Source organism: Macaca mulatta, chromosome 6, assembly GCF_049350105.2.
Source record: "Macaca mulatta isolate MMU2019108-1 chromosome 6, T2T-MMU8v2.0, whole genome shotgun sequence".
NCBI lineage: Eukaryota > Metazoa > Chordata > Mammalia > Primates > Cercopithecidae > Macaca > Macaca mulatta.
In genome coordinates, this window is record NC_133411.1 from 148,774,490 (window position 1) to 148,795,462 (window position 20,973).

A 20,973-nucleotide genomic window follows, 5' to 3' on the forward strand; every position below is an offset into this window, starting at 1 on the left:
AGGCAGGAGAATGGCGTAAACCCGGGAGGCGGAGCTTGTAGTGAGTTGAGATCTGGCCACTGCACTCCAGCCTGGGCGACAGAACGAGACTCCGTCTCCAAAAAATAAATAAATAAATAAATTCCTCCTAGTAATTCTTATGTGGATTGCAGTCTGGGGACCACTGAGTTAGAGGATACAACTAGGCTAGGATAGAACTAGTCTAGGCAGTGGGTGACAGAGTTTAAACTCTGGTGGTCATATCAAGAATTGAGATAAAAGGATGGATGAGAAGTATAGGGATAAAGGAAATGGTAACTTAAGGTGATGGGGTGAATGTGTGGCTAAAGATGAGAGTAGCTTTTAGCTTTTTTAGCTTAAAAAAACCAAAGATGATAATACAATTATTACACCTCTTCTCTGTGTACCCTTTTACAGCTTAAAACATGCTTCTAGATAGCTTGTCTCAATCCGTGCTCTTTAGTGAGATAGAGAGCGCATTACTATCTTCACATAACAAATGAGGAAACTGAGGGTCCAAGATGTGGTTAGTAAGCAGCCCAGACAAGCCCCAAGGTTCTTAACATCAGTCACTAGAACACTGATAGAAGTTTGGAAAACATGGGAAAGAGCCGCTTGAGCTATTTAGACAGGTCGGATTTGGATTGCTAGCAGGAAATGACTAGCAGACATCCAGAAATGTAGGCCTAGAGTTGGATCAGGAGGTCAGGGTTGAAGATGGGGTTTGAGGAGTCACTGTTGAGGGGTATCAATTTAGTCGTTATGGCAAGCAAGACTGCTAGAGAGAAAGTGTAGACAGAGGAAGGCAGAAGCAGAGAGATTCATGAGGAGATACTCACATGTAGAAGCCACTGGTGGAGAGGCCAGGAGGGAGCAAAACAGTGGATGGGGAAAAGTAAGAGGAGAACTTTCTTGGAAGGATAGGGTGGGTCAACAAGTAGCAAACACTGAATAAAGAAGTAAAAAAAGTTTTGCTTAAATCTAGCCATGCCTGGCTGCAGAAGTGAGTACAATATGCTTCTGAAATGATTACCCTCCTAAAGGCAGAGAAGCCAGGCCAGGTTTCTGCAATTTCAGTACAGATTAAGCAGGCAATGCTGGGAGTTCTGAGCTTCCACTCAAAGTCAGGGAAATGGCAAGTAGGGGATCACTAACCCACTCCACCCCACAACCCCTGGGGCCCCATACAGCCTTGTATCACTAGAAGCAAGAAGCACTTGCCAGGAAACTGGTCCTTATGTTTAGCTTGTATGCATCAGCTGCTTGAGAAAATGATCTTTAAGGTTTCCTGAATCCTTGTAGCTAAATGATACTCTGGAGAGAGGAGGTGACAAGATGAGAGAAGTGATGTTTGACTGATCAAGCATTTGGAGAAAGTTACTGGATCCTCTCTGGTTACATATCTTAGCCCTCATGAGATTCGTTTTTATCAGGGTAGAGGTGGGTGTTAAGTTACATGGCTAAATTCCTGGCATTATGATAGTTTGAATCAATTGAACAGGGTTCTCTGAGCATCTAGTACATGCAAGCTAAAGATGGTGGAGGATACAGCAATGTTGAAGACAGTCTCTGTCTTGAGGAGCTCACAATTGCCAGACTAATGACAAGAGATGTGGTTTCTTGTATATACTTGGCATGCAAATACTTGGGAAAACAAAATTGAATTACAATATTAATACAGGACTCTAAAAGAGAAGCAATGAATGTACACCATGCAATACTAAGTAACCACTTCAATGACAAATATGTTGGCTATGTCAATGCACAAAGATTGTAAATAAAACACAGCAATTGGATTAGGCAGAGATCACACCAGAAACAGCTATGCAAGGCTCGCAACCAAAATCCAAAAGACTGTAGAGGGCAGTAAGAGTTGACCTGTTTGGCATCCCATAAGTTTCGTTCCTGTAAACTTGCTTAGGTTCATAACAGAAATGAATTGTCCAGAAAATAAGTGCAATAGAAATGTGGAGGATGGAATGGTCATGGAGGAATGAGACCACAGGGAACATCTCAAACAGGGAGAATAGCATGTGCAAATGTTCAGAGGTAAAGATGTATAGATTATATCAAGACATAGTGAGTAAACCAGCTTAGTTTGGAAATGTAGATTTAGATCCTGATGTGAAGGCATATAGGCCAATCTAAACTGTCTGGATTCAATTTTATAGGTTGAGGAGAGTTTCTGAGGGTTTTGGAGAGCAGTTCTCATTAATCTTCACAACTGTGAGAATTAAATGAGTTAAAAGTAAAAGTAAAGTTCTTAGAACAGAGATAAGTGTTTGTTTATTATTACTTTCAACTTTGCGGTTTGTCGCCCAAATAAGCCATTAGTTTCTTGAGAGTAGGGACTACATCTTCCAGAGAAGAAAGGAAGTAGTGGGAATCAGGTAACCCAGACACATAGGGTCAGAGAAGGCTTCCCAGTATAAGCCAGAGAAGGCTTCCCAGTATAAATAATAAACCTTGTTTATTATTACTTTCACCTTTGTGGGTTGTCTCCCAAATAAGCCATTATTTTCTTCAGAATAGGGATTACATCTTCCAGAGAAGAAAGGAAGTAGGGGGGATCAGGTAACCCGGACTCATAGAGTCAGAGAAGGCTTCCCAGTATAAACCATGCTTCTCTGAGACCTCAAAGATTAATCAGGTTTAAAGAAGGGGGCATCTGGAGTGGAGACTGAGGATAGGGAAGACAGAATGCTCCAGACAAAACAAAACAAAACAAATCACAGCATATAGGAAAGCCCAAAGTGGAGAGAAAGTGTGGGAACTAACAAAAGCTTAACTACCATCTTCTGAGGAGGTATCTGTTTCAAAATCAAACGACAAAGTGATTACAGCAAGGCTGTAGGATACAAGGTGAATAATACAAAAGTCAATCGCTTTCCTATATATTAGCAGTAAGTGAGTGAAATTTGAAATGTAAAACACATTATCATTTACATTAGCACCATCTAAAATGAAATATTTCAGTATAAATCTAAAAGATATACAAGATCTATATTAGGAAAACTACAAAACTCTGATAAACAAAATCAAAGAACTAAATAAATGGAGAGATATTCCATGTTCATAGATGTGAAGACTCAATGTTGTCAAGATGTCAGTTCTTCCCAACGTGATCTATAGATTCAATGCAACTCCAATTGAAATCCAGCAAGTTATTACTATTTTGTGGATATCAATAAATGTATTCTAAAGTTCATGTGGAGAAGCAAAAGATCAAGAATAGCCAACTCAATATTGGAGGAGAACAAAGAAGACTGACACTACCTGACTTTGAGACTTTCTGTAAAGCTACAGTAATCAGGACAGTGGGGTATTGGTGAAAGAAAAGAACAATAGATCAGTAGAACAGAATGGAGAGCCTAGAAATAGACCCACATAAATATAGTCAACTGATCTTTGACAAAGAGCAAAGGCAATACAATGGAGCAAAGGTAATCTTTACACTCAATGGTGCTGGAACACTACAGGTAACTTAGCTACCTGTAAAAAAATAAAAAGAATCTAGACACAGGCATTTCACCACTCACAAATATCAACTCAAAATGGATCACAGACCTAAATATAAAATCCAAAACTATAACACTACTAGAAGATAACATAGGAGAAAATCTAGATGACCTTGGGTTTGGCAATGACTTTCTATACAACACCAATGGCATAATATATGAAAGAAATAATTGATAAGCTGGACTTCATTGAAATTAAAAACTTGGCCAGGCATGGTGGCTCACACCTATAATTCCAGCACTTTGGGAGGTGAAGGTCGGTGGATCACTTGAGCTCAGGAGTTTGAGACCAGCCTGGGCAACATATTGAAACACCAAAACACTCTACAAAAAATAAAAATAAAAAATTAGCCGGGCATGGTGGTGTGTGCCTGTAGTTCCAGCTACTCAGGAGACAGAGGTGGGAGGAACATTTGAGCCCAGAGGGTTGAGGCTGCAGTGAGCAAAGATCATGCCACTGCACTCCAGCCTGGGTGATAGAGTGAGATTCTGTCTCAAAAAACAAAAACAAAAACAAAAACAATTAAAAACTCCTCCTCTGTAAAAGATAATGTCAAGACACTAAGAAGATAAGCAACAAACAGAAAAAATATTTGCAAAGGACACATCTAATGAAGAATTTTTATCGAAAACACACAAAGAACTCTTAGAACTCAACAATGAAACAAAAGACCCAGTTAAAAAATTATCAAAAGACCTAAAGAGTCCCAGCCGCCTTCCCCAGCAGTGGAACCCTCCGACTCCTGAGCTTCAGGATGGTTCGTACTAAGATATGGACCCTGAAGAAGCACTTTGTTGGCCATCCTACTAATAGTGACTTTGAGTTGAAGACAGCTGAGCTACCACCCTTAAAAAATGGAGAGGTCCTGCTTGAAGCTTTGTTCCTCACCGTGGATCCTTACATGAGATTTTTAGCCAAAACGTTGAAAGAAGGTGATACAATGATGGGGCAGCAAGTGGCCAGAGTTGTGGAAAGTAAAAATGCAGCCCTACCAAAAGGAACTATTGTACTGACTTCTCCAGGCTGGACAACACACTCCATTTCTGATGGGAAAGATCTGGAAAAGCTGCTGACAGAGTAGCCAGACACAATACCAGTGTCTTTGGCTCTGGGGACAATTGGCATGCCAGGCCTGACTGCCTACTTTGGCCTACTTGACATCTGTGGTGTGAAGGGTGGAGAAACAGTGATGGTTAATGCAGCAGCTGGAGCTGTGGGCTCTGTTGTGGGGCAGATTGCAAAGCTCAAGGGCTGCAAAGTTGTTGCAGCAGCAGGGTCTGATAAAAAGGTTGCCTATCTTCAAAAGCTTGGATTTTATGTTGTCTTTAACTACAAGACAGTAGAGTCTTTGGAAGAAACCTTGAAGAAAGCCTCTCCTGATGGTTACAATTGTTATTTTGATAATGTAGGTGGAGAGTTTTCAAACACTGTTATCAGCCAGATGAAGAAATTTGGAAAGATTGCCGTATGTGGAGCCATCTCTACATATAACAGAACCGGCCCACTTCCCCCAGGTCCAAACCCAGAGACTATTATCCTTCAGGAGCTTCACATACAAGGCTTTGTTGTCTACCGCTGGCAAGGAGATGTCCACCAAAAAGCTCTGAAGGACTTGCTGAAATGGGTCTCAGAGGGTAAAATCCAGGACAAGGAATATATCATCGAAGGATTTGAAAACATGCCAGCTGCATTTATGGGAATGCTGAAAGGAGATAATTTGGGGAAAACAATAGTGAAAGTATGAAAAAAAGGACACATGGAATCTGGAGGCCATTTAAATGATTACTTAATTTGTTTTTCACCATTTAGCAAAAATGTATACTACCCTAAATGTCTTAGAAACAGTACTTGTAATGAGTTTGATCTACTTAATAAAATACGTTTAAGTGGTTAAAAAAAAAAAAAAAAGACCTAAAGAGGTGCCTTACCAAAGAAAATATACAGATGGCAAATAAGCATATGAGAAGATGCTCCACATCATATATCATCAGGAAATTGCAAATTAAAACAGCAACAAGATACTATGATACACCTATTAGAATGCCCCAAATCCAAAACACTAATAGCACCAAATTCTGGTGAGGATGTGGAACAACAGGATCTATCATTCGTTGCTGGTGGTAATGGTAAGCAGTATAGTTACTTTGTAAGACAGTTTAGCCGTTTCTTACAAAACTAAACATACTCTTACCATATGATCCAGCAATTGTGTTCCTTGGTATTTACCCAAATGAGCTGAAAACTTATATCCACAGAAAAACCTGCACAAGGATGTTTATAGCAGCTTCATACATCATTGCCCAAACTTGGAAGCTACCAAGATGTCCTTCAGTAGGTGAATGAATAAATAAACTGTGGTACATCCTGACAATAGAATGTTATTCAGCATTAAAAAAGAAATGAGATATCAAGCCATGAAAAGACATGGAGGAAACTTAAATGTATATTACTAAGTGAAGGAAGCCAATCGGAAAAGGCTACATACTGTATGATTCCAACTATATGATATTCTGGAAAAGGCAAAACTATGGAAACAGTAAAAAGACCAGTGATTGCCAGAGGTTGAGGGGAGGGAGGGATGAAGAGGTGAAGCACAGAGGATTTTTAGGGCAGCAAAAAATACTCTGTATGATACTATAATGAATACATGTCCTCATACACTTGTCCAAGCCCATAGAATGTACAACACCAAGAGTGAACTCTAGTGTAAACTATGGATTTTGGGTGATAATGATGTGTTAATCTAGGTTCATCAGTTGTAACAAATGTACCACCGTGGTGGGGAATGTCGATAGTGGATGTGATTGTGCATGTGTGGGACAGGGAGGTATGGGAACTTTCTGTGCTTCTGCCCAATTTTGCTGTGAACCTAAAACTGCTCTAAAAAAAGTACATCAATTAAAAAAAGCAATTGACAATTATGAAGCAGTGTTTGTGCCACATGCTATAACCCTTATTAAAATGTATCTTGCGCTCTTCAGGAGTCTCCTAGGCACTCTGCGGGAGATAGCCCTGAAGTGCAGGGATAGAGCATGACGGGCACAGGGCGGAAGTAGGTTACCAGGACTTGCTAAGAAACACTGTTTCCTGTCCAGCTCAGCCATGAGTTAGCTCTGTAGCCTCAGATGGGTCTCAGACATTTCCTCTCTCACTCTGTAGCCTAGTTTCCTCCTCTCCAACAAAAGCCTTCGATGGACTATACCCTTAGCAAGGCCCCTTCCAGCTCTCATGTCCTATACCTGTGCTCAAGGGCCAAAGAACTTGGGAGCTCTGGCCCTTTGGTATGTTAACTTGAGAAATAGCCCTTAAAATCAACCTCCAAGGGCTCACGCAAACCCAGAGTCCTAGTTTTAATTCATAAGGCCTGACAAATGAGAGACAAAGAAAATCCTGAGGGCTGATGGGACCCATTTGGCCTACTCGGGACTGTCATACTTGGGACTTCCAGGCCTCCTGAAGGGAGCAGCAACTCAGCCAGCTATATGAGCACTACTCAAACAATACCAGGTGGGTTGATGCTGCAAACAGCAGTCCTGTTGGTCGTCTCCCTTGTGCTAGATGCCAACAAAGCTAGGTGGAAAGACTGGCTCTGACAGCTGTAGGGAGCAGTACTGTGCCAAGGAGTTTCCAGCTTCAGGATGGCAAGAGGAAGCAGTGGAGAAGTTGGCAAGCAAACGTGGCCTGGTCCAGCCCTCCCCAGGATCACTAGGATGGATGAGTAAGACCTGGTCCCATGTTCTGTTGCCACCTCCCACAATCCTGCAAGCCAGGCAATGGAGGGATCTTTGAGGGACCCATGATCCTAGATGGGGGAGAGCCCCTGGCTGTCTGGGCTCAAGAATCTCTGGGGGATTGCCATCTCTTTTGGTCAGAACTGAACTCTCTCACAAGAGTGCTAAATCAATTCAGCTTTGATAAGAATAAATCTTTTTGGCTTGTGAGACAATACCAAAAGTACAGAATTTCTGGTAAAGGAGAAAAAGAAAAATACCCTGAGTATTTTTTTTAAGGGCAATGAATTATGCCTTCCTCGTTGGGTTCTACAGATGGAATTACTCAACCGGCTTGTTCTGTTTTAATTAACCCAGCTAATAACTTCCCTGCTGGATTCCCTTGTTCATAACTTCTTGATTTCACATAATAACGTGTTTGTTTCTTCCTTTGTGTTCTAATGAAATGATAATAACCTTCCCTGGCATTCATTTCATCCTTAATATCCGGAGATTTCATTAATATAAACCCTCTTTCCATCTGCTCTTGCTCCCTTTTAAAGGAAATATTTCTGTGTCCTCTTTACTTGTCTTTTTTGGGGAGGCTCAGCTAATCTTGTCTTTCCTCTAGAAAGAATCTTTCTGCAAGGCTTCCCTGGGCTGTTGGGGCTTGGCACAGGCTCCCTCAGCCATCTCCCTTTCCGGGGCCTCGCTGAGGTCCCTTCGCTGCTACTTCTGGGACAAAGACCACTGCTCACTTGGAGCCTGGATCTGAGGAACGCAAAGGCATTAAGTTGCTAATACATTTTTGGAATGGGATCAAGGTAAGAAGAGTGAAAATGACACAGGTGTGGGGATCTCGAGAAGAGATGCGGATTGCTGCCTAGAGCTGGCCCGAGTCTCAGGACAGTAGAACACATGAAGCCTGGGAGCAGCCTGCAGGGAAGGCATGGGGAGGAGGAACAGGAGGATAGCCCAGGGCTCAAAGAAGATGTGAGGCTAATAAAGGTATTCAGATGAAGTAGGGGTGGTGGAGTGTGTCAGTTCATTCATGAGTTCTACTGTATGGTTTTCTTTTTGTTGTTTTCTTGGTCAGGAGCAAAACCCTGACTACCAGGGTGGAAAATTCCCTATGAAGCTATTGTCCTGTGTTCTGACTGAGGCTGCACCATGCAGCCATCTGCATCCCACAAATTCTGCACTCACCTCTCTGTTGTCTTCCACTGCTCCTCAGCTTTGTCAGTGTTTACTGGACACTCATGAAGCCTGAAAACACGGTGCTGGGGGGACCTTCCTCCACACTCAAGGAGCTTGCACACTGGTGGGAAACTGAGATGGTGCTCCCCAAAGCGCTAACAATACCAAATCTCAAGGGCTGGTGCCCACTGTGTACCCTGAAGGGCTCAGAAGGGGAAGCTTGCAGCTAAGTGGCTGGGTTCAGTTCTGTCCTGGTAAATATTATCTTTGGTTTCTACTACGATCTAGACTAGAAGCTCCCTCCAGAGGTCCTTCTATCTGTAGATAAGCTAGCCCCCAGGAGTAAAACAGTTCAGGCTCTTGAGCCAACTGAGAGAGGCAAAAAGTAGAGGTCCTGCAGACGAACCAAGCCCTGGGACGTACAACCGTGCTGGCAGAGGCCACGGGCAGTAGCTTGCAGCACAGGCTCCTGAGGTCTGGTAGAGGACCCTGCAGGGATGGGGAGCTTGAGGGAAGATGTTGGCACTCTTCTGATCCATCCTACCTCACCTGCCTGGCCAGCACAGACCTCCAGGCCCCACCTCTCTACCCACTCCACAGGGTCTTCCAAGCAGCCCATCCATGGATGCACGGAGGCAACTCCTGATAGCTGGCCAGCTCCACTCTGGCTGCCCAGGCAACTTTACCTTATTTCCTTCCAATTCAGCCCCCTGCCACATGCACTCAGTAGGTGCAGGCAATGTGGCTGTTGCAGCCTCTGAGTCACCCCATTGACCCTAACACAGCAGCAGGGTGTGGAGAGAGCCTAGGGCCTTCCTCTGACACAGGAAGACAGCAGAAGTACCTTTAACACCCGCAAGATGAACACCTGAAGACTTGTTTCTTTGGTCCCCAAGAGGTAATGTGTCATGGCACACATGCTCTGGCTGCTCTGCCAGGGTCAGCATGGCATGGGCATGAGCCTCTTTACTCCCTGCACTTGACATTTGTCTCTATACTCTCTGAGCCTAGTGTGGATGCTGACTAGGGAAGGATGGCCCCACAGAGGCAGCAGAGGAGGAAGTGCTGGTGTGTGAGCCCTCTGTAGGGAGCAGGGCACACATAGTACACATGGTCGTGCTCAGTGGCATCTGGTCATATAAGCCTGGCTCTCTATGGTCTGCTGAGGTAGCCACCCCTTTCTGATTCTCCCTGCTTGTCAGACCTCAGGCTGGCTGCCATGAGTGATGATGCTATGCTTATGGCCTCAGTATGGCTTGCATCAAGTGTGCTGCTGAGTAAGAATGAGCAGGGCCCCTGTGCAGGAAAACAGTCTACCTCTGCTTTTTCTGCTTCCTTACCTCCTTAGGCTAGAAGTGGTCAGCTTCCAACCTCCAGGCTCAGGCACCTTTGGGCTGCCTCTAGCCCAAAGGTGATACATGAATGTTCATCTATCAGTTCATCCATAACTTCCACTGTCTGGTTTTCTTCTTTCCTGTTGTCTTGGTTGGGTGCAAGTAAATCTGTCCAGCGATTGAACCCCTACTCCCTCCATGGATTGAACCTCCATTCCCCCTCCTTTGGGAAGTCAGATATTACTACTTACAACTTTCTTTCCATTCCAAAGCGGATGTGATGGGCCCCATCTGTGAAGTGTATCACCTGAGCTCACCTTCCAAGCACATTCCAATCAGACCTTCTGCCAGGCAGTTGAACACAGTCCCCTCTGTGACCATGGAAGGAAGAAAGGCTGCCTGCCTCCTGCAGGGAAGGAGTCCAGGGCCTTGTGCCAACCACCCACCCCCAGGACTCCACATTAGGCTGTCTCTACTGTACCTAACCTTAGTTTCTTGTGCAAAGTCAAGATTCTCATACAGTTCTGCTCTAAGAGGCCAAGAAGAACCTAATAAAAGGATGTGGTACCTGGCAAGGATCACAGCTGTCTCTCCGGGAGACCATACTGGGAGCGTGTGCAAGTGGGAGTAGTAGTCTTTCTTCCTCCCCCACCTGCTATGCTTATTCTCGGCTCACTCTGGGCTCAGATGCCTCATACCTGCCCTACTGCCCTGTTCCATTTGAAACCTTCACTGCAGTGAGCTCCAGGCAACTCTTCTCCCCCTCCCTTCCCCCACCGCACTTAATCTTGCTCCTGGTTCCAAAGTCCTCTAGTTCCCTGCTCAGAAACTGTGGGGCTCCTCAAAGAATGAATCAGACTGGAGAAATAAAATTATAAAAAGGTAATCTGCTGAGGTGGGCGGATAACTTGAGGTTGGGAGTTCGAGACCAGCCTGACCAACATGGAGAAACCCTGTCTCTACTAAAAATAAAAAAATTAGCTGGGCATGGTGGCGCATGCCTATAATCCCAGCTACTAGGGAGGCTGAGGCAGGAGAATCGCTTGAACCCGGAAGGCAGAGGTTGTGGTGAGCCAAGATCGTACCATTGCACTCCAGCCTGGGCGACAACAGTGAAACCCTGTCTCAAAAAAAAAAAAAAGTAATCTGGTAAAGTCTACAGGACAAGTTTTGAGCACTCTCTGGTCCTCTCTCCCCTTATCTCATTTCCAAAAGGAAACTATCCCCAGGATTATTTCACTGGCCTTGGATGAGATGGCCACCAGTTCACAACTTTATCTACCTCCCCTCTGGGAGGTCAAGATGTGGTCTTTACAGAGATGCGTGCTATGCCCTTAGTCTGCCTCGTACTCTAGAAAAAGCCCGATTTGTCTTAGAAAGCATAAGCCATCCCAATCCTCACACAATCACCCCACTGCACACCCTACAGTCCCCAACCAACAGCCAAAGGCAAGAGACAAAAAGGAGCTCCCTTGCTATCAGTCAGCCCTTTCTGACCAGGACTCTTAGAATCAGAGCAGCCATTGTGACAAAGAGAACAAGTGAACATGAATGCCCAGGGCCTAGGTCCCATCACTGAGGCAAACTCTGTGTCTTGTCCCATAAGGGCAACGAGCCCGGCCATCCTGATAGCCTTCTCAGGAGGACCGTTTTTTTCTGCAGCAATGAATATGGTGGGTCACCTACTTCCTGAAATTGCTGCCCCACTTGTCCTCTTCTCCCAGGTTTCCTCTCCTGGCTTTTCCAGTTTTCTGAAGGTCGTTTCTCTTTCTTCTTCACCGATGACCACTCTACACGTAAGTGCTTCTCGAGATTCTGTCCTTGTCTCATTCTTCCACTAATTTATTCCTCTCTTCTAGAAACATATGAACCCTGACCTTGACCAAGTGTTGGGCAGGCATTGGCCATCTATTTCCTACTCTCCACTCAAGGATTTCTACAATCCCCAGAGCAACAGCTACCACTTCTCCTAGAACAACCCAATTGTGTCTCTGATGCTGGTCTTTCCTGATGGTCAACTCTGTGCTCTTAACTCCAGCTGAAAACTTGCCCCTGGAAGATGAAGCTCAGCCACTACAAATGGAACTTACTGTCTTCTCCCTGAGCCTGCTCCTCTGGCTCTTGACTTTCTGACATCTATTACCCGCCTCAGCTTTTCCTCAGTCACTTGAGCTGAAAATCCAGAGTTGTCTCTGACTGACAGTGTGGCATCACATCCTGTCACTAGCTGTGCCTGGCTAATTCTGCCTGCCCAATGTTTGTCTAACACATTTGCCTCTTCTCCTCTACTCATTCTCATCATGGCCATCAAAATTAAGGCTTCCAGCATCTTCCAACTTTCCCCCTTTATCTTGGTTCTCTATTCTAGCACCCCATGAAACATCCCACACATAGTTGCTCTATTAATCTTCCTTCAAAAGCTTTTATCTTGTCACTTCTCTGCTCAAAAGTCCTTCTGAGCTCTTGGCCAACTCTCAAAGAGTGTCCAACCCCATGGCCTGCCACTCAAAGCACTCCATCTTGTGTCCTTTGTCATTGTTCTGCCTCACACAGTCTGTCATCTGGCCACATGGTTCCCAAACATACCTTACTTCCAAACATTTCTTATTCTGGCTCCTAGGCACCTCATGCCATATCTGCAATTTCTAAACCTACCCATCCCTAAAGAATAGAATATGATGTTGCTTCCCTCCAATGACATTAAGCATGTTATACCTTCTACTACAGTGAATCCTGTGGCCTCATTGCCCTGACTAGACCATAATCTTTGATGAATGGGATGTTTTTTCATTCCTTATTGTACTCCCAGCACATAACAATGGCTGTTCATAGGGCTTATCAGATGAATGAAAATATAAATCCTGCTTCCTAGGGAATGCAAGAGAATAGAAGAGATCAGGTATGAGCTATGCATTCCTCAGAAGCCAGGTAGGAAGAGTGGTCACAGTTGTACAGAAATGCCTGCCCAGCAGAGAAGCCACACTTCCACATGGGTGCCAAGCAAACAGTACCCTCAAGAGGCTATCTGTAGGCCTCTTTTCTCAAATGTTTTTAACCACAGGATTGCTTCCCTCCTTGGTCAAAAGATTGGATGCCGTGACTTCTCAGCAGGCCCTCCAACAGTCTGATTCCTTCATCTGGCTGGGGCTTGATGCTCCACAAATTCCTCACAGGTCAACCCTCCCATCAGCTGCTGTGTCACTTTGTCAGTGAGAAAGTGACTGATATTTCAATAGATTCTGACTTTACCTTGGAGAAAAAGCAAGAAAATAACCAAATACGATAGCATCCCCCAAAGTGGGACAGTCACACCTCATTTGTCTGAATTTGTGATGTCACATAGGGTAAGCCATTGTGACAAGATTCTTAACTCAAGGCATTCTCTTCAGCTTCAGAGGGGGCTTCTGTACCAACATTTTAACATGGCTGTTTGTGGGACAAACAAGGATTAGTGTTTTTCCCCAGCACCTTGATTTTTCCTAAGTTTCTCCTACTCCAAGTCAGGACTGGGTTTATTGTCTTTCAGACCCAAGTAAACAACCAGCCTAATGCAGAACTTGTCTCTTTCAACAAATGTGCTGTTTCATACTTTCCCTGGGGGAAAAAGGTGAGTGAGTTAAAAGAGAAGTCTTCTCTTCCACTCTGCAGATGCTAGAATAAACCAAAGGACTTGGCTAAGCACCTAGGAGGTGATCATGTCTATAACGCACTGAAAACAAGATGTACCCTAAAGAATCCCTGCAAAGGGATGGTTTATGTTTTACCTGTTTTAACCATGTGTAAGGTATGTTTGGAAAAGGATTCAACAAAGAGGACCACACTCCTCAATGCCTCAGAGACAGAAAAGGAACAGAGTTCAGTTCAAACTTCTGGGAAGGTTCCCTTTGGTTTGTGTTTCCTCTCCTGGTAGGAGGTCTGCTTTCCATCTCTGCAGAACACACTTCTGCTTCTGATGATAAAGTGCATGCCTCATTGGCTTCTAGATACTTACCATCTGTTGCTATTCCAACTCATGGCCCCACTTGACAAAAATGGCTGGGGAAAATCCACCAGCCACCAGGAGAAAACAAAGGCTATTTTGGGCTACCAAGCAGGGGTTCTGAGTGCAGCAGCCCATGGGTGGATCCTGATGAAGAGCACAGCTGGGGCTAAAGCAGACAAGCAGGCCATGCGATGCTGTCTGAAGTAACAAGAGGCTGTGCAGGGAACATTGGGTCACCAGACCCCATTCAAGGAATCCACAGATTTATCTGAGTCTGTTCCACACGGTAACAGTCAGACTAGTGGCCAGAAAGAACAAGAGGTTACAAGTCCAACTAGAATAAAAAGCCATGGCCACATGAGCTTTGAGTCAGATAGATCTGAGTTTGAATGCTCGCCTAGTCATTCTCTCTCACTAACTTTGGCTTCATCATTTAACCTTTCTGGGTCTTAGCTTCCGCGTATGGAAAATGAGGATAATGATACCTATCTTACAAGGGTGTTCTGAAGACTAAATGAAAGATAGTATAAAGTGCTCAGGCCAAGACCTGTCATACAGAAGGAACTCAATTTACTGATATTCTAGAGAAAAAGACATACTCCCAATCCAGAAAGAGTTTATATTCTAGTTAGGAATACAAATTACATAAACATTAGCAAACAACAGGACATGCTCCAGCACTAGATTATGGGATATACATTTAAACATAGCAGTTAAGAGAGTAACAAGATGTCTGAGAGTCCCAATAATCAGGGAAGTCAACATAGAGCAGGTGGGATGAGAGTAGGTTTCTGAGAGTAGGGTCGGAAGAGATGGAACAGAAAGGAGGCCCTTCCCCTGGTCCGAGGCCACAGGGAAAATGCTGAGGCCAAGTTTAAAGAGTGAAGCCCAAAGGCCAAGTACAACCAAGTTAATTTTGAAGGAACTCCAACTGGATCCAGATACTGGATTTAGAAGATAAAGAATTCAAAGGATTTATTATAAATATGTTCAAATAATTATAGGAAAATATACCATCAAGAAACACACAAGTAGGGAATCTCAACAAGGAAATGGAAACATATTTTAAAATGGACTACAGAGCTAAGGTGCACAATTTAAATGTAAAATTTAAAAATCACTAGATGGGCTCAACTGAGGATTTAAGATGGCAGAAGAAATAATCAGTTAACTTGAAGACAAATGAAAAGAAACTGCCTTAGTTAATGAACTACCAGGGAAATGCAAATTAAAACCACAACAAGCTATCACCTCACACTTGTATGGACAACTATTATCAAAAAGACAAGAAATAACAAATGTTGACAAGGGTATGAAATGAAGGGAACCATTGTACAAAGCTAGTGGAAATGCAGATTGGTACAGCCACTATGGAAAACAGTATGGAGTTTCCTAAAATAATTTAAAATAGAACTACCATATGACCCAGAAACGCCCCTTTTGGGTATATTACACTTCAAAAAGATCACCATTTCATAAAGATCTGCACTCCCATGTTCACGGATGCATTAGTCACATTAGCCAAGATATGGAAACAGCCTAAATGCCCATAGTTGTATGAATAGATAAAGAAAATGTAATGTGTGTGTGTGTGTGTGTGTGTATGTGTGTGTGTGTATGTGTGTATTTATTTTTCAGGCTTTAAAAAGGAGCTCCTGCCATTTGCCACAACATGGATGGACCAGGAGCACAGGAGGATGTTATGCTAAGGGAAGTAAGCCAGACATAGAAAGAAAAATATTGCATGATCTCACTTATTAGTGGATTTTTTTTTTAAAAAAAGCTTAAATACACAAGATAGACAATGAAGCATTAGTTACCATGAGAGTGGCATGGTAGGAAATGGGGAGATGGAGGTCAAAGGATAAAAATAGCAGATCCGTAGGATGAACAGATCTAGAGGTCTAAGGCATAACATGAGAACTACAGTTAATAGAATTGTACTGTATTTGGGATTTTGGTTCATTAAGTAGATTTTAGCTGTCCTTATTACACAAAAAAGTAACTGTGAAATGACAGATATGTTAATCTACTTTATTATAGTAAGTATTTTACTATCTATATGTATCCCATAATAACATGTTGTAAAACCTCAAGTATACACAATAAAATTTATTCAGCAAAGGGAAAGAGAAAGAAAATAGAGAAAGAAATCTCCTAGAAGTGTCAAGAAGAGAAAGAACTGAAGTAAATAAACATATTGGATGGTTAAACCATAAATGAAAAAGTCTCAGATAAAATAGTATTTATTTAAAAATAAAAAAATCATATTAATAATTACATTAAATGTAAGTGGACTGATTCCAATGAAAAGGCAGAGATTGACAGACTATATTAAAAAGCAAGAACAGGCCGCACGTGGTGGCTCACATCTGTAATCCCAGCACTCTGGGAGGCCAAGGTGGGCGGATCACTTGAGGTCAGGAGTTTGAGACCAGCCTGGCCAACATGGTGAAACCCTGTCTCTACTAAAAATACAAAAAATAGCCGAGCATGGTGGCGCCTGCCTGTAATCCCAGCTACTCGGGAGGCTGAGGCAGAAGAATGGCTTGAATCCGGGCGGTGGAGGTTGCAGTGAGCCGAGATCGCACCATTGCACTCCGGCCTGGGTGACAGAGCGAGACTCCGTCTCAAAAAAAAAAAAAAAAAAAAAAAAAGCAAGAACAATTTATGTGCTTTCTTCAAAAGGGACACTTTAAATACCAAGATACAAATAGACTAGAAGTAAAAATACGGTGAAACCATGCAAATAACAAAAGTAAAAACTAAAAGCAGAAGGCTGGAAATTACACACACCTAAAGGTAAGAAAACTGGAATGACTCTCTTAATACAAGACAAAATAGGCTTCAAGAAAAGGAATATACTAGAATCAAAGAAAGACATTTAATAATAAAAGGGTCAATACATAAGAGATACAGAACATTTTAAAATATATATGCCTCTAAAAAGAGATCTTCAAATTATATGAAGCAAAAAGTGACAGAACTAACGGAAACATAGAAAAACCCACAATCAAAGCTGGAAATCTTAATACATTTCTATGGGTAATTGATAGATTAGTTAGACAAAATCTCAATAAGGATATGAAAGAAATGAGTGAACTATTAACTACTTTACCTAATTTACATTTACAGCAAATTTTACCCCCAAAATGAAAATGCATATTCAAGTGTACATAGAATGTTTAGCAAGATTAATAGTATGCTAGGCCATAAAAACAAATCTCAGTAGATTTTAAGAGATATGTTTTTTGACCATGATAAAATTAAAGTTAAAAATGAATTAAGAGAGACTGGGTGTGGTGGCTCACGCCTGTAATCCCAGCACTTTGTGAGGCCAAGGCAGGCCGATTGCTTGAGCTCAGGAGTTTGAGGTCAGCCTGGACAACATGGAGAAACCTCGTCTCTTCAAAAAGTACAAAAGTTAGCTGGGCATGGTGGCACATGCCTGTGGTCCCAGCTACTCGGGAGGCTGAGGTGGGAGGATTGCTTGAGTCCAGGAGGTTGAGGCTGCAGTGAGCTGTGATTGTGCCACTGCACTCCAACCTGGAAGTGAAACCCTGTCTCAATAAAATAAAATAAAATAAAATAAAATAAAATAAAATAATTAATTAAAAGAAAACATTTAGAAAATCCTTACATATATTTTTCTTGTGTTTAAAATCTCTTTAAAAGATAATGATTTAAGGCAAAAATAACAATGTATTGTGGAGTTTATAACATATATAGAAGTAAAATGTATGACAATAGCAAAAAGACTAAGCAACGGGAAATGGAAGTATATGGTTGTAGAATTTTTATACTATACATAAAATGGAATCATGTTACTTGAAGATAGACTGATAAGTTGAACATGTATGCCATAGGTCCTAAAGCAACCACCAAAACAAATCAAAACAAAGCAAAAATGTAAAACTAACAAGCCAATAAAAAGATAAAATGAAATCACGAAAAAGAAGAAAAAAAGAACAGATGGGACAAATAGAAAACATAGTAAAACGGTAGATTTATGCCCAGCCACATCAATAATCACATTAAATGCAAATGGTGTAAACATCCCAATTTTAAAGGAAGAGATTGTCAAATTGTATAAAAAAGAAAGACCCAACAATGTAGGTTAAAGTAGAAGCATGGAAAAAGATGTCAACGCTAGCCAAAAGAAGGCTTAAGTGACTGTACTAATACAAGACAAGGTATATGCAGAGCAAATGTTACCAGGGATAAGGTGGGTCATTTTATAATGACAAAGGGATTAATTCATTCATAAGAAATAACAATCCTGGCCGGGCGTGGTAGCTCACGCCTGTAATCCCAGCACTTTGGGAGGCTGAGCCGGGCGGATCACCTGAGGTCAGGAGTTCGAAACCAGCCTGGCCAACATGGCAAAACCCCGTCTCTACTAAAATACAAAACAATTAGCTGGGCGTAGTGGTGCATGCCTGTAGTCCCAGCTACTTGAGAGGCTGAGGCATGAGAACTACTTGAACCCGGGAGGCAGAAGTTGGCAGTGAGCCGAGATCACGCCACTGTACTCCAGCCTGGGCAACAGAGCGAGGCTTCGTCTCAGTTTAAAAAAAAAAAAAAAAGAAAAAGAAATAATCCTTAGATTTGGCACCTAATGATAGAGTTTTAGAAATAGAGAAATTTAGAAATAGAGAAATAGACAAACTCACTACTATAATTGGAGATTTCAATACCTTCTCTCAATAGTTGATACAATAAGTGGACAATATCAATAGGATATAGAAAATTTGAACAGTACTATTAACCAACTTGACCTAATTAACATTCACAGGATACTCCACTGAAAAACAATATATTTATTTCAAGTGCATATAGAACATTTACCAAATTAGACCACATTCTGGGCCATATTACAAATCTCAATAAATTCTAAAAGATTCGAATCATACAAACCATGCTCTCTAATCATAAAAGAATTAAATTAGAAATCAGTAACAGAAAGATATACGGAAAAGCACCCAAATACTTACATATTAAACAGTAAATTTCTAAGTAATATATGGGTCAAAGAAGAAATCACAAAGGAAACTAGAATATATTTTGAGTCAAATGAAAATAAAGGCTGGGTGTGGTGTTTCACGCCTATAATCCCAGCACTTTGGGAGGCTGAGGCAGGTGGATCACTTGAGGTCAGCAGTTCGAGACCAGCCTGGCCAACATGGCAAAACCGCATCTCTAGCAAAAATACAAAAATTAACCGGTGTGGTGGTGCACACGTGTAATCCCAGCTACTCTGGAGGCTGAGGCACAAGAATCGCTTGAACCTGGGAGGTGGAGACTGCAGTGAGCCAAGACTGTACCACTGCACTTCAGCCTGGGTGACAGAGCAAGACTCTGTCTAAAAAAAAAAGCAAAGGAAAAAGAAAGAAAAGGAAAAGAAAAACATGACAAATCAAAAATTGTGGCATGCAGCTTAAGCAGTATTAGAGGGAAATTTATAGAATTAAACTCTTATACGAGAAAAGAAGAAAGGTTTCAATCAGTGAAATAAGCTCCCACCTTAAGCAACTAGAAAAGAAGAGCAAGTTAAACCCAAAGTAAATAGAAAAAGGAAATAATGAAATAAGCAAGAAAGTAAACGAAATAGAGACACAAAAATAATAGAAAAGATCGATGAAGCTAAAAGCTGGTTCATAAAATTGCTAAACCTCTAGTAAGATCAATCACAACTTCTAGTAAGATAATCACATTAAATGCAAATGGTGTAAACATCCCAATTTTAAAGGAAAATGAGAGAAGAAAAGAAAAAATGAGAGAAGATATAAATTAGCAGTGTCAACAATGAGAAAACAGTCCTCACTACCAACTCCACATACACTAAAAGGATGATAATGGCATCTCATGAGCAATGTTATGCTAATAATTACATTACATTCTTTAAAAGTCATTGAAAAGTAGGAACTACCAAAACTCACTCAAAAAGCAGCAGATAATCTAATTAGCCCTATATCTATTAAACTAATTGAGTTTGTAGTTAGAACTCTTCTCACAGTCAAAACTCCAGGCCCGGAAGGCTTCATGGTGAATTCTACTAAATATATTTAAGAAAGAAGGAATATCAAATTCTATGCAAACTACTGCAGAAAATAGAAGACAAAGGAACACTTTCCAACTCGTTCTATGAGGCTAGTATTGCTCTGATACCAAAACTAGACAAAGACATTATAAGAAAAGAAAACTATATTCCAATATTCCACATAAATTCCTCATGAAAAAAATTTGTAAATTTATTTTAGGAAATAAAGATTTAAATTTTTTAAAATTTTTATTATTATTAGTTTTTGAGATGGTGTCTTGCTCTGTTGCCCAGGCTGGAATGCAGTGATGTGATCTCAGCTCACTGCAACCTCTGACTTCTAGGTTCAAGTGATTCTCCTGTTTCAGCCTCCTGAGTAGCTGGGATTACAGGTGTGCGCCACCACATCTGGCTAATTTTTGTATTTTTAGTAGAGACAGGGTTTCACCATGTTGGCCAGGCTGGTCTTGAACTCCTGACCTCAGGTGATCCGCCTGCCTTGGCCTCCTAACCTGCTGGGATTGCAGGCGTGAGCCACCGTGCCTGGCCAGGAAATAAAGTTTAACAACATTTTGAAGGATAATACATTATGATCAGATGGAGTTTATATCAAGACTGCAAGATTAATTTAATATTCAAAAATCCGGCCACTGCACTCCAGCTTGGGCGACAGAGCGAGACTCCGTCTCAAAAAAAAAAAAAAAAAAAAAATCAAAAATCAATGTAATTCACTCTATTCACAAACAAACAAAAAGAGATGATCTTCATAGGTGTAGAAATGTGTTTGATAACATCTAACATCTATTCATGACAAAACTCTCAAGAACAAAAGGGGATTCCCTCGATCTGATAAAAGGCATCTACAAAAGACCTACAGCTATATCATACTTAATGGCGAAAAATTAAATGCTTTTCCCTTAATATAAGGAATAAGGCCAGGAATCAATTCTACTCAACATTGTACTGGAGGTATTAGCCAGTGCAAAAATGTAAGGGGGAAAAAAAAGACATATGGATTGGAAAAGAAGTAAAGTAAAAGTGTCTTGATTCACAGATGACATGGTTGTCTATGCAGAAAATCCTAAGGAATCTACAAAAATGCTACCAGAACTAGTAAGTGAGTTTAGCAAGGTTGTAGGATATATGGTCATTATATAAAAATCAAATGTATTTCTATATATTGACAGTGAT

At 41.7% G+C, this 20,973-nt stretch overlaps 1 protein-coding gene and 1 pseudogene across 11 annotated transcripts in view; one reads left to right on the top strand and one right to left on the bottom strand.

The window, feature by feature from the left end:
* The window catches only part of NRG2 (neuregulin 2), a 271,148-nt gene that overhangs the window by 71,130 nt on the left and 179,045 nt on the right, over positions 1-20,973 (bottom strand). The gene's annotated exons all lie outside the window — the stretch shown is intronic.
* LOC695105 (prostaglandin reductase 1 pseudogene) lies at positions 4,204-5,334 on the top strand (annotated as a pseudogene).